Source organism: Pongo abelii, chromosome 3 (genome assembly GCF_028885655.2).
Source record: "Pongo abelii isolate AG06213 chromosome 3, NHGRI_mPonAbe1-v2.0_pri, whole genome shotgun sequence".
In the NCBI taxonomy this organism is placed as follows: domain Eukaryota; kingdom Metazoa; phylum Chordata; class Mammalia; order Primates; family Hominidae; genus Pongo; species Pongo abelii.
In genome coordinates, this window is record NC_071988.2 from 191,781,872 (window position 1) to 191,796,659 (window position 14,788).

The window sequence follows — 14,788 nt, forward strand, 5'->3', positions numbered from 1 at the left end:
ATTTTTAGGGATCAGAATAATAAATATGGCATACTATCATTTGTTTAGTAAAAGGAAATATATAAGTATATATTTATGCTTACTGTTACTCATATATGTGTATAAATACACATATGTATATATACACACACACACACACACACACACACACACACACACATGCACCCCTGGCTTGTATAAGTAATAACTATGGAGAGATACACAATAAACTAGTAATACTGCCTACAGAGAAGGCAACTGAGTAGTTGAGAAGATTTTTCGATCTTTTGTACCTTCTGAATTTTGAACCATACAAATGTATTATCTATTCAAAACAATAAATATTAAAAACAATAATATCTGATAGAAATAGTAAGAATACTGGCTAAATCAATTTCTCCAATTAAAATCCTTCAACAATCCCCCATCTCCAAACTCCTCACTTTTGATATTCAAAGTTTTTCTATGGCATCATGCTTCTTTTCAAGTATATGAACTATGCTCCAGAAAAAAGTACCTCAGCCTCTAGTCAAATAAGACAGCTTTCCTCACCTTTTACTAAGAATTTCTTTTTTTTTTTTTTTTGAGACAGAGTCTTGCTCTGTTGCTTAGACTGGAATGCAATGGTGCCATCTCGGCCTCCGAGGTTCAAGTGATTCCCCTGCCTCAGCCTCCCAAGTAGCTGGGATTACAGAAGTGTGACCCCATACCCAGCTAATTTTTGTATTTTTAGTAGAGACTGTGTTTCGCCATATTGGCCGGGCTTGTCTCGAACTCCTGACCTCAAATGATCCACCTGCCTCGGCTTCCCAAAATGCTGGGAATACAGGTGTGAGCCACGGTGTCTGTCCAGAATTTCTTTTTTTCTTTGTTTTTTTTTTGAGACAAGCTTCACTCCGTCACCCAGGCTGGAGTACAGTGGCGCTATCTCGGCTCACTGCAACCCCTGCCTCCCCGGTTCAAGCAATTCTCCTGCCTTAGCCTCCCAAGTAGCCGGGATGACAGGCACGCGCCACCACGCCCGGCTAAGTTTTTGTATTTTTGGTAGCTATGGAGTTTGCCAGGTTGGCCAGGCTTGTCTCAAACTCCTGACCTCAAATGATCTGCCCACTGTGGCCTCCCAAAGTGCTGGGATTACAGGATGAGCCACCACACCCAGCCACTAAGAATTTCTTTAAAGCCACAAATAAGCAATTTTGGACATAATAAAATTTTGTGAGCCACATATAAAAAATTTTAGAGTATATGAATGGAAAAGCTCAACTTTGATCAGTCTGGAACACATACTTAGGTTAAGCATTAAGCTCTCATCAGGTGTTTCAGATATTCTATAGACAGGCTGTCTTGAAGGGAAACATTGGTAAAGGCATGGCAACAGGTCTCAATAAGTTTTTTGGAGCTGTCTGCAGCTGCAATCCATACATACAGTTCTCCCTAAGCAATAAATATCATCTTGAACAGTGGGAGGGGATCCATTTATCTTCTCAGGAAAAAAGTTCTTTATTTTCCTTTATTCGAAAAAGCAGAAAGCAAAAATGGAATTTCTATTAGACTTTTTTCAAAATATTTTTTCTTCTCTGTAAGTCTATTCAGACAATATTCAACAGATTTTGTAGTAGAAACTACCAACAGGTAAATAAAGAATTTACATTCGTGAAAAGGTGTCATGTTCATGACTTAAGACTGGAAGGCAGGAGACCAGACAGAGCAAAATTTACTTGGAATACAATGTCAATGTATTATTCACACGACCTCAAAAGAACTTCTGTGGTCAAGTTCGACAACCTTTATTAAATTCCTGACAGCGACTTTTACTGTGAAAAAAACCTGTTTTCCCACAAAATAGGCTCTTTACATTTCACCTAGAACAATGGCAATTTTAAGTGAAACAGATCTGTAGACCTCTAATACCAGACAAATCTAAACTAGAAACAAGGAGTTACTTCTCTCCAAATTTGGCTCCCCTCCATCAGCTCTACAATACTGCTGCATCATAAAAAAAGGTCATTAACTTAGATTGGATGCTACTTTTAATCCTTCATAAACATTTCTAATGAAACTTACCAAGGCAATAAAAAATATTTCTGCTTCCTAAAGCAGATCTTAAAGAACAAAAAATAGGCCTCCAAAAAAAGTTATGATACACTCTTAAAGTAGTAGAACTATTAATGCCGTACATATGGAAACTGTGTCAAATCACGGAAACGGAAATCTAAGATTATAGGGTAACCAGCTAACTACTACTCATATTCGCTTCCTAATTAAAATTTATCTGTAATTTAAGATTGGACACAACGTAACCAATGTAAATGCTTGCTTATCCATACTAAGATTCCTATTATTTTAATCCCATTACCGCTCTAGTTTTTAAAAATACCGTAATGTCCAAGATTCGCTTTGTAATACAGAGTGTCTTAGAGAATTAACATTTAAATGAGATTAAGGTATTTTCCCTGCAAACACTTAAGGTATCTGTGTAATCTCAATATAAGCAGGTCTACGCACATCTCATTTCCAGGATGATTTTTACCATTTTGCATGTCATTCCTTCCCCCAAGTGGAACTCACCTCAGTGACACAGGACGTTAGTAGGAATAACGGTGATGACTAATAAGCATCAGTCTAGGTGTGGCAGTCTTCCTACGGGGCTTAATAAAGCAGAGGTACCATCCCGCATTTTGAAAATGACATCCTGAAAGAGAAACCAAGTCTGTCTAACCAGCAGCAGCTCACAGTCCAGACTGAAAGGGGGCACTGAGACTCTCCACACCTGACACTCGTCTTCAGTTGACACCACGGGTTTGACTCCGTCCTGCCTCGGGCGACGCCCGTAAGACAGGTCGACACTACCCCGACGAAACAAACAAACTGGTTTCTGAGCCCCGTAGAAACGGCGGGGTGCAGCAGGGGGAGTGCCTCCGTTACCGCCTCTCCAACTTCACAGAGGTCGTTGCTAGTGGCCACGGCGGGGTGGGGACGGGCGGCGTTCGGGACTGGGAAGCTACTTGACTGCCACGTGGTCCTGCCTCGCAACAGCGGCTCTAGATTCCGAGTTATGGGGACAATAGCTCGAGACGCCAGGGTGGGGTAAGGACTCCGCAACCTACGGTCCCAAAACCCTGGAGCGAATGCAGACTAAGGGGGAGCGGCCGGCGCGTCACCGGCGCTGGCGTGTGATGTCAGCGCGCGGAAGGCGGCACGCAGCGGAGGCGGCTGGGAAGGAGCAGTGAGGCCGGGCTAGAGCCGTGGGGTCGGGCGGGGTGCTGTGCGAAGGAACGGGAGGGGCGGGCTCTGCAGGCGGGAAGACAGAAAGGAGGAGACGGGAGAGATGGAAAGGATGGAGAGAGTGTAAAGCTGTTAAGAGTCATGCTGAGATGCGAGAGAGAACTCACTAGTTGAAACCAATTTGGAATATAAAGCATATAAAATTTTCCCACAGCTACTACACTGAGAAAGGGACTTTTTTATTTTACTTGAAAACGCACTACTTAGGGATGCCACATTTTTAAGAGCAATTTTGCTTTAGAAAGCAAGCCTTTTCCTATTATATCTTGGATGATTGAAACAGAAGAATGTTTAAGTCTTGAGATATTTTTAAAAAGCTTTATGGGGTTTTCTACACCTTTATATCTAATGTATGTATAAGTTACTTGTCTGTATGTTGAAGGGTTTGGAAATGTATAGCAGTCTAAGTACCTTTTTTCACTGCAGGACTGGCGAAAGTAGGAAGAGATTCCCCTAAAACTATAATAAGGGATATCATCTGGTGTCATCCTGAGTGGCCCTACTCGGGGCAACTTTATTCCTACCAGAGACATTGAAAGATTTTGGCGGCTTTGCCAGACGATGGCGCTGCAAGTCACCCAACCTGAAAAGCTGGAGAGTTTGCCTTGTTTTATCTCCTCTTCAATCTCTATACAGCTACAAGACTTATTTTCCTCATTCTTTCTACTTCTAGTGTACACTCCTGTGGGCCCTCCTACCCCCAGTTAGTAGGAATTTTTGTGTCTGAATGCACAATTGTAGTTCTACCCACATCCTTTTGTACATCAAAGTGAAGTGAAATGTTGCCAATGACTAATCTAAGCAAATTCTTTTTGCTGCTTACAGGAAGAATGGCTAGTCAGCTAACCTCCTTAGATAATTCTTTAGGCTCATGTCATAAACTATTGGTAGGACTACAGACTTCTACAGTCTTTGTAGAAGGTATGCTAGCAGTATGCATATCCTTTGACTCAGCAATTTAACTTCTGGGACAAGTGAGCAATGATTTATATACAAGGATAACCGTTATTGTTTATAACCAGAAAAACTAGAAATAATATAAATGTATAACAATAAAGAATTGATTAAATTATAATATATCCAAACAATGAAATACTCTAAAGCCATTTAAAAGAGTAGTCAAGATCTACTTTATTGACATACAAAGATACCATTGATATATTGATGAGTAAATAAAGCAGGTTACCTAAGAGGATTACTTGATTTCCCTTTCTGGTTTATATGCCCATGTACAATTGAATTTTTTTTATTTTTAAACAAGAGTGCTTTGGGGCTTCTTTTTCTTTAAATATTTTATTGGACTTTTCTTTCAAAAAAAAAGTTTTTGCTTCTTGCAACAAGCCAATAACACAAGTACACAAAGATAAAGCCTACCGTCTCCTTCCCCGAGCTCCCTTCTGTGCTGTCCTCCACAAAACCAATGTTAACAGTTAATTAATATCATCTACATTTTTCTCTAAGTTCCTAAAAACATAAGCATGCATTTTTATATTTTATATATTAGTCTTAGTCTTTTATTTATTTATTTATTTTGGAGACCAGGTCTCATTCTGTTTCCCAAGCTGGAGTGCAGTGGCGCGATCTTAGCTCCCTGCAACCTCCGCCTTCCAGGCTCAACTGATTCTCCCACTTCAGCCTCCCGAGCAGCTGGGACCATGGGTGTGTGCCACCACACCTGGCTAATTTAGGTATTTTTTTGTAGAGATAGGGTTTTTGCCATGTTGCCCAGGCTTCTTGTGTGTGTTTTTTGTAGAGATGGGTTTTACCATGTTGCCCAGGCTGGTTTCAAACTCCTGAGCTCAAGTAATCTGCCTGCTTTGGCCTCCCAAAGTGCTGGGATTACAGGCATGGGCCACTGTGCCTAGCCAGGACTATAGTATGCACATTATTTTGCAACGTACATTTTTAAATTTAATAGTATCACATGAACATCTATGCGGATATCAACTAATTCTTGTGAATGATATTGATATTTCATGATATGGCTATACCAAAATCTACTCCATTCAGTAGACATATTGTTTCCAATGGTATAATTACTTCTGTGGGATAGATTTCTAAAAGTAGGTTTTCCGGGTCAAAATATATGCATATTTTTTCACTTTAACACTCCTATGTCTTGGTTATGAAAATTTCTTAACTCCTTATTAATAGTGGTAGTACAATACATTAAATGGAAGGGGACTAGCAGTATGCCTAAGCTATTATACCAGAGATTTTTCAGAAATATATTCTGCCATGCATTCACAATTAAGCACTATATGGTAGATGATGGGGACAAACATATTCAAGGAATGGATATTTTTATTCCTTCTTTCTAGAAAGCAGGCAGCAAGGTGAAACAAAATAGAGAATAACAAATTAGAGCAAATGGTTGGTATAGAACTACACTATTTTCCCTTTGTGAAATTATTATGTAAATGATTTTATTAAAAGACCATGTATTTATGAAGGCATAAGTTCTGATTATACTCACCTACAATCTTTTGTTTTTTAATTATACTTCAAGTTTTAGGGTACATGTGCACAACATGTAGGTTAGTTACATATGTATACATGTGCCATGTTGGTGTGCTGCACCCATTAACTCATCATTTAACATGTTAATGCTATCCCTCCCCCCTACCCCCACCCCAGAACAGGCCCCGGTGTGTGATGTTCCCCTTCCTGTGTCCTTGTGTTCTCATTGTTCAATTCCCACCTATGAGTGAGAACATGCATACTCACCTACAATCTTTTGTGATTAGAGAAGGGCCTAAAATACTAAATATGAAGAAAAGCATTCTCTAAAATCCAGATTTTTACAGACATGTAATATTCAAATCCAAGGGAGAAAAAAAGTCAATGTCTTGGCATTTAGTACTCCATCTTGCTACATTCTAGGCGAGAAATTTTTAGTTATTTAAGTCAGGTTCCTGAAAGTCTACTCTAGCCTTATGTGGTTTGAATTCACCGTTAACTCTGTGTAGCTACGAATTAAACTGTAGCAGCCTACTGAATTTCTGGATCTTAATCTGGTAGGCCCAGCTCCATATGCAAAGATAAAACATCTAGTCAGCTTTTGAGTTTCTGGCTTTCTGAATTGGGTCACCTGCCAGGGCTCACAGATGAGTCCACCATCTGAAGAGAATGATCGTAATCTGTATCTAGGATGAATAAAATAAAACACTGTGCCCTTAGTTGTGTGCAGCCTGAGAAATGAGTCACTTCATGAGTCTGTTTTCAGGATATGATTGGCTGAAAGAGCTTTGAGTGTATCAAGTCCTACTGAGGCAGTTTTGTGGGAAACAATCACACTAAACTGGAAGACTGTTTGCCATGTCAAAGGTCTCGAATTGTAATTAGAAGTGCAAAGCTATTTTGGATAACTTCTTGTTATCTTTGGGGAAAAGACAAAAGACAAGAAAAGGTCACTTTCACTTTTATGATGCTAGTGGAATCAGGAGGAAATTCTAGACTAGAACCATGCTACTATTTTCATAATAGAATGTTTTAATCCCTTCCATTCTCTCTTTCCAATGTGTCTGAAACGTAAACAATAAGATCAAAGTTCTTTTTCTTTTCTTTTTTTTTTGAGACAGAGTTTCACTCTTGTCACCTAGGTTGGAGTGCAGTGGCGTGATCTCGGCTCACTGCAACCTCCACTTCCCGGGTTCAAGCGATTCTCCTGCCTCAGCCTCCTGAGTAGCTGGAATTACAAGCACGCGCCACCACACTGGGCTAATTTTTTTTTTTGGAGACAGAGTCTCACTCTGTCACCAGGCTGGAGTGCAGTGGAGTGATCTTGGCTCACTGCAACCTCCGCCTCCTGGGTTCAAGCGATTTTCCTGCCTCAGCCTCCCGAGTAGCTGGGATTACAGGCGTGTACCACCGTGCCTGGCTAATTTTTGTATTTTTAGTAGAGACGGGGTTTCACCATGTTGGGCAGGCTGGTCTTGAACTCCTGATCTCAGGTGATCTAGCCGTCTCAGCCTCCCAAAGTGCTGGGATTACAGGCATGAGCCACCGCGCCTGGCAAGATCAAAGTTCTTTTTCTGAAACAACTCATAAATACATGAAGTAGAGCTATACAACCTTGTTTGGTTTTTCTGTGGAATTTTTTTAAGTGTATTCTTTTAAGTTGTTATGGTAAGTAATCCTATTTCTAGGTTTTTTATTTCAAGGAAAGTTCAGAGTAACTTTACTGGTCCAGGGAGCAAGATAGAAGAAACTGAGATACGATTCCCAGTGCTCTTTACTTTGCCACTTCTATAAAATAGCATCATACAACTTGCCACTCCCAGAGAGAGAATTGCTGGCAGAGGGCAAGGTTTGTACCACCTCCACTCACTGGTAATGTCTATCATTTGTTTCTCTTGTTTCAATCTGCCTTGGTTCCAGATATACTAGTGAACAGGCTACCCTACACCTGGTTGTAATTGGTAAACTCTTACACTGTGAGTCAATCTTTTTGTCCTTTTTCCCTTTCCTTGAGGCCCCAAGAGTTTCGTTGGTTGGTTGGTGGCAGAAGTGTGAAGCTAATTTAAATATTGGTTGAGTATTTGTTATTATTAACTTAAACTCCAACCAGTCCTAGCCCAAAAATCTGATTTACAGTAGAAGAAAGTGACCCTTTTCACGTAACTTATTTTGCTATGTCTCCAAATACTTCCTGTATACTGGGGGCCTTTTAAAAAATGCATACTGAGACTCGTGGTTAAAAGATGAATTTAAGCACCCTATGGTAGGCAAGATAACACCCCCTGCCCCACCGCCCCAATCCCTGGAACCAGTGAATATAGTAGATTACATGGCAAGGGGGACTTATATATGATATGAGAAACATTCAGCCTTCCATTGCTGGCTTTGAAGATGGAGGAAGCAGGCAATGAGCCAAGGAAGTCAAGTGACCTCTAGAAGCTGCAAAAGGTGTGGAAGTAGATTCTCCCCTAGAGCCTGTAAAAGAAAACAGCCCTGCCAACACCTTGATTTTTTTTTTTTTTTTTTTTGAGTCAGAGTTTTGCTCTTGTTGCCCAGGCTGGAGTGCAATGGTGTGATCTTAGCTCACCACAGCCTCCACCTCCCGGGTTCAAGTGATTCTCCTGCCTCAGTCTCCCGAGTGGCTGGGATTACAGGCATGCGCCACCAAGCTTGGCTAATCTTGTATTTTTAGTAGAGATGGGGTTTCTCCATGTTGGTTAGGCTGGTCCCGAACTCCCAACCTCAGGTGATCCATCCACCTCGGCCTCTCAAAGTGCTGAGATTACAGGCGTGAGCCACCACATGTGGCACCAAGAGGTTGCCCAGCCAACATCTTGATTTTTAACCAGTGAGCCCTATGTCAGACTTTTACCCTACAGAACACTAAGATAAAAAATTTGTACTGTTTCAAGCCACTAAATTTGTGGGAATTTGTTACAACAGCACCTGGATACTAATACAAACTCTTCTTAGGGTTCTGGGAGCAGTTATTTACAGTATAGAGATCAGGTGGGCTGTTAAATTATTTTCGTATGGGAGAAAAGCCCACTGTTGGATCTGTAAACCTCCTTATGGGAATTATCTCAGCCCTAAGAAGTTCCCTCTTAATCACTCCCACTAAAATAAGGGATCTGGTAAGAACGCCAATCAATCAGCATCCTTTCTGTAGTATTTACCACGATGGAATGAGATCAGGCTGAAAGTATTCACATTAGGGCACTTAAAATGTACCAAAGATCTGGCTATGGTGCTTACTCTGTGTTCCTCCCACCAGTCTGTTGAACAGGAAGTTCAACATCACCAGATTCTCTGACAAAAACACCAGAGGAATTACAGAGAACGTTTTTTCCCAGATGTGATCTATTGTTTTATCACCAAGCAATCACATACCACATTGTTTAAATATATTGCCCCATATGTAACGCAGTGTTTCTGACTGAGCACCTTGGATCAACTGGGAAGAGTTAAACACAGGAATGCTTAGGTCCGACATTGGAACAATTGAGACAGGATTTCTGGGAGTGGGACCTAAGCAAGAATATTTTTCTGAAGCCCCCTAGATGGCTCTGATGCAAAGTGAAGATTGAGAACTACTGGTGCGATGATTACGTATGCCAGAAACCATGACTTTAAAATAAGTTCTCATAAAGGAATAAGGTAGTACATAATAGGGATAATATTACAAAAAACTAAACGTACAAACAGACTTGTTCTTGCACAGTTAAGAGAGATCCTTGGAACAATCCTCCATTAAGAAACTACGACACTACCATAAAATAATTTTTCATCCTTATAGATAGCAGGTAAAATTGACTAATACACCACAACTACTGTCTACATTCTCAAAATCCATGTGCCTTTCCAAAATTAGCTATGTAACTACAGTGAGAGAGAACAAAAATTGTGAGTAAATGTCTTGTGAAAAATTCCACTTGGTTTGGAAAAATTTTTGCCTGCTTTTCCACATTTTCTAAGAAGAATCTAAAGATCTTGGCCAACAGTGTCCCAGGTAAGAGAAAATCGTGCTTGGGTATTTCCATAGTTCTACAAACTCTACCTTGATAAAAGTAATGAAAGAGGTCCTAAGAAGCTTGACTGCACTGTGATCACCACCATGGGCACTATACCAGCTCTGAAGCCCAGAACTGTCTTTGAGAATATTCAATTCTGCCCTAGAAGAAATAGAAGAACAAAACTCACGTGTTCCTAGCCTGCAAAACAGTCGGTAGAGCACGTATATGTAAGAATAGAAAAGGCTGGCAAGACCAGGTCATATTTAATATCCATGAGGCACAAAATATACAACACGCACTTAATATTCATTAATCAGTATATATTCATAACATACTAAATATACAGGAGATAGTATACGTTCACGGGTCTTAATTCTGCCACCCAGTGGTGACACTCAAAAGTGATCTCGCCAAAGAAATGCAAAACCTGTACCTGCTCACCAGGCTATTAGCATGCTACTGCGGTGGCCACCATTCTTCCACTGCATCGCCCTGCCCCTGCATCGGAATATAGTACCTTGAACACGGATCAGGTTTACTGAATTCTGTGACCCACGCTGGGAGCTCAATAAATGTTTCCTAAACGGAAATGAACCCAATTCAGACCGTGTAGAAACCCCAGATTATATCTTTTCTCCAAACATTCAGTTTCCAAACAATATTTTTGAAAATGCGTGATGGCTAAATTCGAGTTATCCTTTTTGTATGTATGTTAGGCACACAACCGGCGATGACATACAAGGCGAGGTGACACCACTGCACTCCCGGCCCGCACGTCACCTACAAGCACAGGGGGCTTTTGGTGCTGGTTTATTTTCGAAGGCTGGCACTTCTCTTCGATCTAAGTTTTAGGAACCTGTGCTCGTCGACGGCTGCCAATACTTTTTATTTTCAAGGCTGACGCTCGCCAGAGTTTCACAAGCTGCTCCCGGACGCTGTGGTCTCTCGCTAGAGTGGATCCGAACTCTGCGTGACGCTGGGAACGGCCAGCGTCTGTTGCCTCACGAAAACATCTCCCACAAGGTGGCCGCCTCGCGCGAGGTCAGCGGCAGGGCAAACAGGGATGCGTGAGTGACTGACGTGAGCTAATCGCTAATGACAGGCTTCACAGCCCCGGCGGCCCTCAGAGCCAGGCACCTCGCACCGCTCCTCCTCCTCCAGACCCAGTCCCGGCCCGCCCACCGTTCCCACGCCGCCCAATAGGCGCCGACGCGGCTCAGCGAGTGGCCGGAGGAGGAGGTGTTGGGACGGCCAGACGCTGAACGGCCGTTCACGTCAACGTAGTGACGTCACGCGTCGACGCTGGGGACGTACCTGTCGGGCTCCTGACTCCTGCAGCTTCTCTTCCCCTTCCGTGGGTCAGGGCCGGTCCGGTCCGGAACCTGCAGCCCCTTTCCCAGTGTTCTAGTTCGCCCGCGACCCGGAATAATGAGCAAGGAGGGTGTGGTGGGTTGAAAGCCATCCTACTTTATTCCCGAGTTAGAGCATGGATTCAGTTTTAGCCTTAAGGGGGAAGTGAGGTTGGAGATTTTTATTTTTAATTTTGGGCAGAAGCAGGTTGACTCTAGAGATTTCCAGAGCGAGAGGATTTAACTTCATGTTGCTCCCGTGTTTGAAGGAAGACAATAAAAGTCCCACCGGGCAAAATTTCCGTAACCTCTGCAGTAGAAAACGTCAGGTATCTTTTAAATCGCGATAGTTTTCGTTGTGTCAGGCTTTCTTCGGTGGAGCTCCCAGGGTAGCTAGGTTCTAGGTTTGAAACAGATGCAGAATCCAAAGGCAGCGCAAAAAACAGCCACCGATTTTGCTATGTCTCTGAGCTGCGAGGTGAGTTGCATTGTATGAGCGAAGAGTCGTCAGCTCTCCTGTTCACAGATTTTGGGTCAACTGTGAGGCCACAGCCCTCATCTTGGTTTCTCTTATAATGTACCTACATAATGTTGAAAGGTACATCATGAATTGGGATGGAAACCCATCCTGATTAGGTATATACCCTCAGACATTCTTTAAAATTTCACACATCTGCTTCAGGAACCGTCGAAGGACCTCTGAATAAAATGGAAGTGGGTTCCAGGAGAAGATTAACTTTAAACTTAGAGGAGTGGGTTTTACTTTCGCTAAACATTCCCCAATTTAAAAATAATATTCAGTTTTTCTATCTTTAGATATATGTGTATGTAAAATATTTTGTGCGTATATATATTTGTGGTTTGATCTTAAACTTGACCAGAAACTGCCTTAGAATCTCAGAAATTAACTTTGCATGTGGTATGCTTTGTATGGCATTTTAAAACTGCGGAGCACATAGAAGATAATTACATATGCATTGTGCATATTAGAAACTGAGATTTCTGTTTCCTTTAGAAAGAAATTCCTGTTCATGGAATTGAATCAACAGCGACCATACCTTTTACATAGATATATAATTCAAAAGTTCAGTTCTACAAACGTAAACTTTTGGAGCTGTGCAGTTCAGTTACTGCAGCATCATTGTGGCTTGTATAATTGTTGAATCTTTCCAGAAATGCTTTTACTTTCATCTTTTAAGAGTTAATTTAGACGATTTTTTTTTATGAGATCGGTATGGAAATAACTACGTCCCTTTGTGAGTCACTACAAAATAATATTTGTTCAGTTCAAGAGTACATATGGGAGTTAAAGTGCTTATGTATATATTGTTGACTTTCATCTTAAAAGGTGCTGCTGCTACTCAGTGTCTTGTTCTAAAATATGGCTTTAAAAACCATGTGTGTGGCCTACAGATATTTTCTCAACTTGAATATGTGTATATGGCCTCTGGTTAATACAGACAGCCACTGTTGGCAGAATTCATCACAGATTGCATACCCTTCCCACCCCTTACTCCCCTCAGCACCTCGAAAACTTTGCTGCTTTGCTTGAATGATGAGTCAAATTATTTTAAGAAGTCAATATGAATGTATAGTACCTACATTTTTACTTGGAAATTGTGCTTTAGCATGTGTTATCAATCATACATAGCTCATTAAGAATGTAAATATTTAAACTACTTGTGGATAGATGTGGTTCAGGGGAACAGATTTGTTGGTGTTGTGGGTTTGTGTTAGTAAATTGGCTATTTTCCAGGTCATATTAGTGGTAGACTTTCCATTTCCTGTTGTGACATGTTGGTCATAATTTTCAGACGGCTCAGGAAGCCAGATTTGATCTCTGTGGTGGGTCCTATATCAAAGCAGTATGCTGTGGGGTTTGGCCACTATCACTGCTTTGTAGAACTTCCAACTTAGTTTGGTAGTCAAACTTGTCAGCAGGGATCTAAAATGTATAATATTTTATAATAAGTGTTAATATTTATTGAATGCATTTTATGTTTTCAGGCTCTTTTCCAAGTAATTTTTGTGAATTATCTCAATTTTCACACCAACCCCACGAAGTAGATACTTTCACTAATCCCATTTTACATTCGTAGAAACTGAGGCACAGAAAATTTAACTAACTTCCCCTACAGTAACTCTCAGAACTGAGACTGAAGCCTGGGAGTATGATTTCAGAGCTCCTGCTCTCTGCTGCACCATACTGTAGTTTCGAATAGTCAAAATGCTAGAGAAAAACAAGGAGAGACATGGCTTGTGGGTTCAATTATAAAAGCAATGTAAAATTACAGAGTCTGGGAAACAGTGTTTTTAAAAGGAATACTCATAATCTTACTACTCTAATAAACATTTTAATTTTTTAAATATGCACATTCACATCTGTACATAAACATTATAGCTGTGATTCATTTTGGTTCTTAAAGATAAATCTTCAGTGAAGTTTAAAATGGAGATTGAACCCCCTGCCTCACTTTCATTGTTGAAATCCAGAGAGATTTGATCTGCAGCTTTGACTGGAACCAAGTTAAATAAATATATTTCTTGCTATTACTTGTGAGAAATAATTGAACAGTTTCTATCTTTTAAAATCATGAAGACTATTTAGTTTTCAAAGTTTCTGTCTTCCACAGCAACTTTTTGTTGGTTTATTGTTTTATCTTTCTTCCTTGTTATAATCTGAGCGTTATATTTGTATGTGTGTTTATTGCGTTGTCCTCTTGAAATCCTCTAGCATTTATACCCGCTGCCCCTGAGGAATTTGGTTTTTTTTGTCTGTTTTTATTTATTTTTAATTGACAAATAATCATTGTATGTATTTATGGGGTTCAGTGTGATGTTTTGATAAATGTATATATTGTAGAAAGGTTAAATCAAGCAAATTAACATATCCATCATATCACCTACTTGCCATTTGTTTGTGGTAGGAACGTTTAAAATTAACTTTTAGCAATTTTGAGGTATATAGTACGTTATTAATAATTATAGTCACCATGCTATGCAATAGATCTCTAAAACTTATTCCTCTGATTGAAACTTTGTATTCTTTGACTAACCTCTCTCCTTTCCTTTTTCCTCCCTCTCCCTAGACTTTGCAGGCCACCATTCTGCTCTGCCTCCCTGAGTTTGACTTTTTTTTTTTTAGACTTTACACATATGTGAGATCATGCAGTATTTGTTTTTTTGTGTCTTATTTATTTCACTTAGCATAATGTCCTCCAGGTTAATCCATGTTTTTGAAAATGACATACTTTTCTTCCTTTTAAAGGCTGTATAGTATTCCATTCTGTATATATACCACATTTTCTTTATCCATTCATCCCTTGATGGACACTTAGGTTGTTTCCATATCTTGACTATTGTGAATAGTAGCGTTTAACTTTTGAATGACACTAAAAGATTTCGTAAGTCTAAGTCATTTTCTTCAGAGAGCTATTTCCTTCAGCAAATTATTCATTTATTGCTTTTTTGAAGAAAAATAAGGCACAAGAATTTGGACATGCAGGTAACTGAATGAACAGTAAGGATAAACTATCAAGTAATATTATTTTGAGAGAAATTAGTTCTATTATTGTCATATCTTGTATGTGTTGACAATTTGTATTAAAATAAATTCCTTCTGTTTTAATAACCCTATGGGTCTAATTAAACACTTTCAGCCTTTTCTCCATCTAATCTTGCTCTTCTGCCCTTTTTAAAAAG

General features: G+C 40.2%; 2 protein-coding genes across 24 annotated transcripts in view; one reads left to right on the plus strand and one right to left on the minus strand.

The window, feature by feature from the left end:
* The window catches only part of NEK1 (NIMA related kinase 1), a 223,970-nt gene extending 219,515 nt beyond the window's left edge, over window positions 1-4,455 (minus strand). For 7 of the 19 annotated variants that reach the window (XM_024245861.3, XM_054554703.2, XM_024245855.3 and 4 more), the window contains exons 1-2: window positions 2,750-3,149; window positions 2,548-2,671 (exon numbers count right to left, since the gene is read on the minus strand). The gene's annotated coding sequence lies outside the window, so the exon portion shown is untranslated. Of the gene's footprint in view, window positions 1-2,547 lie in introns of all 19 variants that reach the window. The other 12 variants (XM_063723723.1, XM_024245860.2, XM_054554710.2 and 9 more) reach the window with 6 other exon arrangements.
* A 2,763-nt stretch (window positions 4,456-7,218) lies between these two features.
* Window positions 7,219-14,788, plus strand: part of CLCN3 (chloride voltage-gated channel 3) — a 104,956-nt gene continuing 97,386 nt past the window's right edge. For 2 of the 5 annotated variants that reach the window (XM_009240449.4, XM_009240446.4), the window contains exon 1: window positions 7,219-11,564. The gene's annotated coding sequence lies outside the window, so the exon portion shown is untranslated. 5 annotated transcript variants of the gene reach the window in all.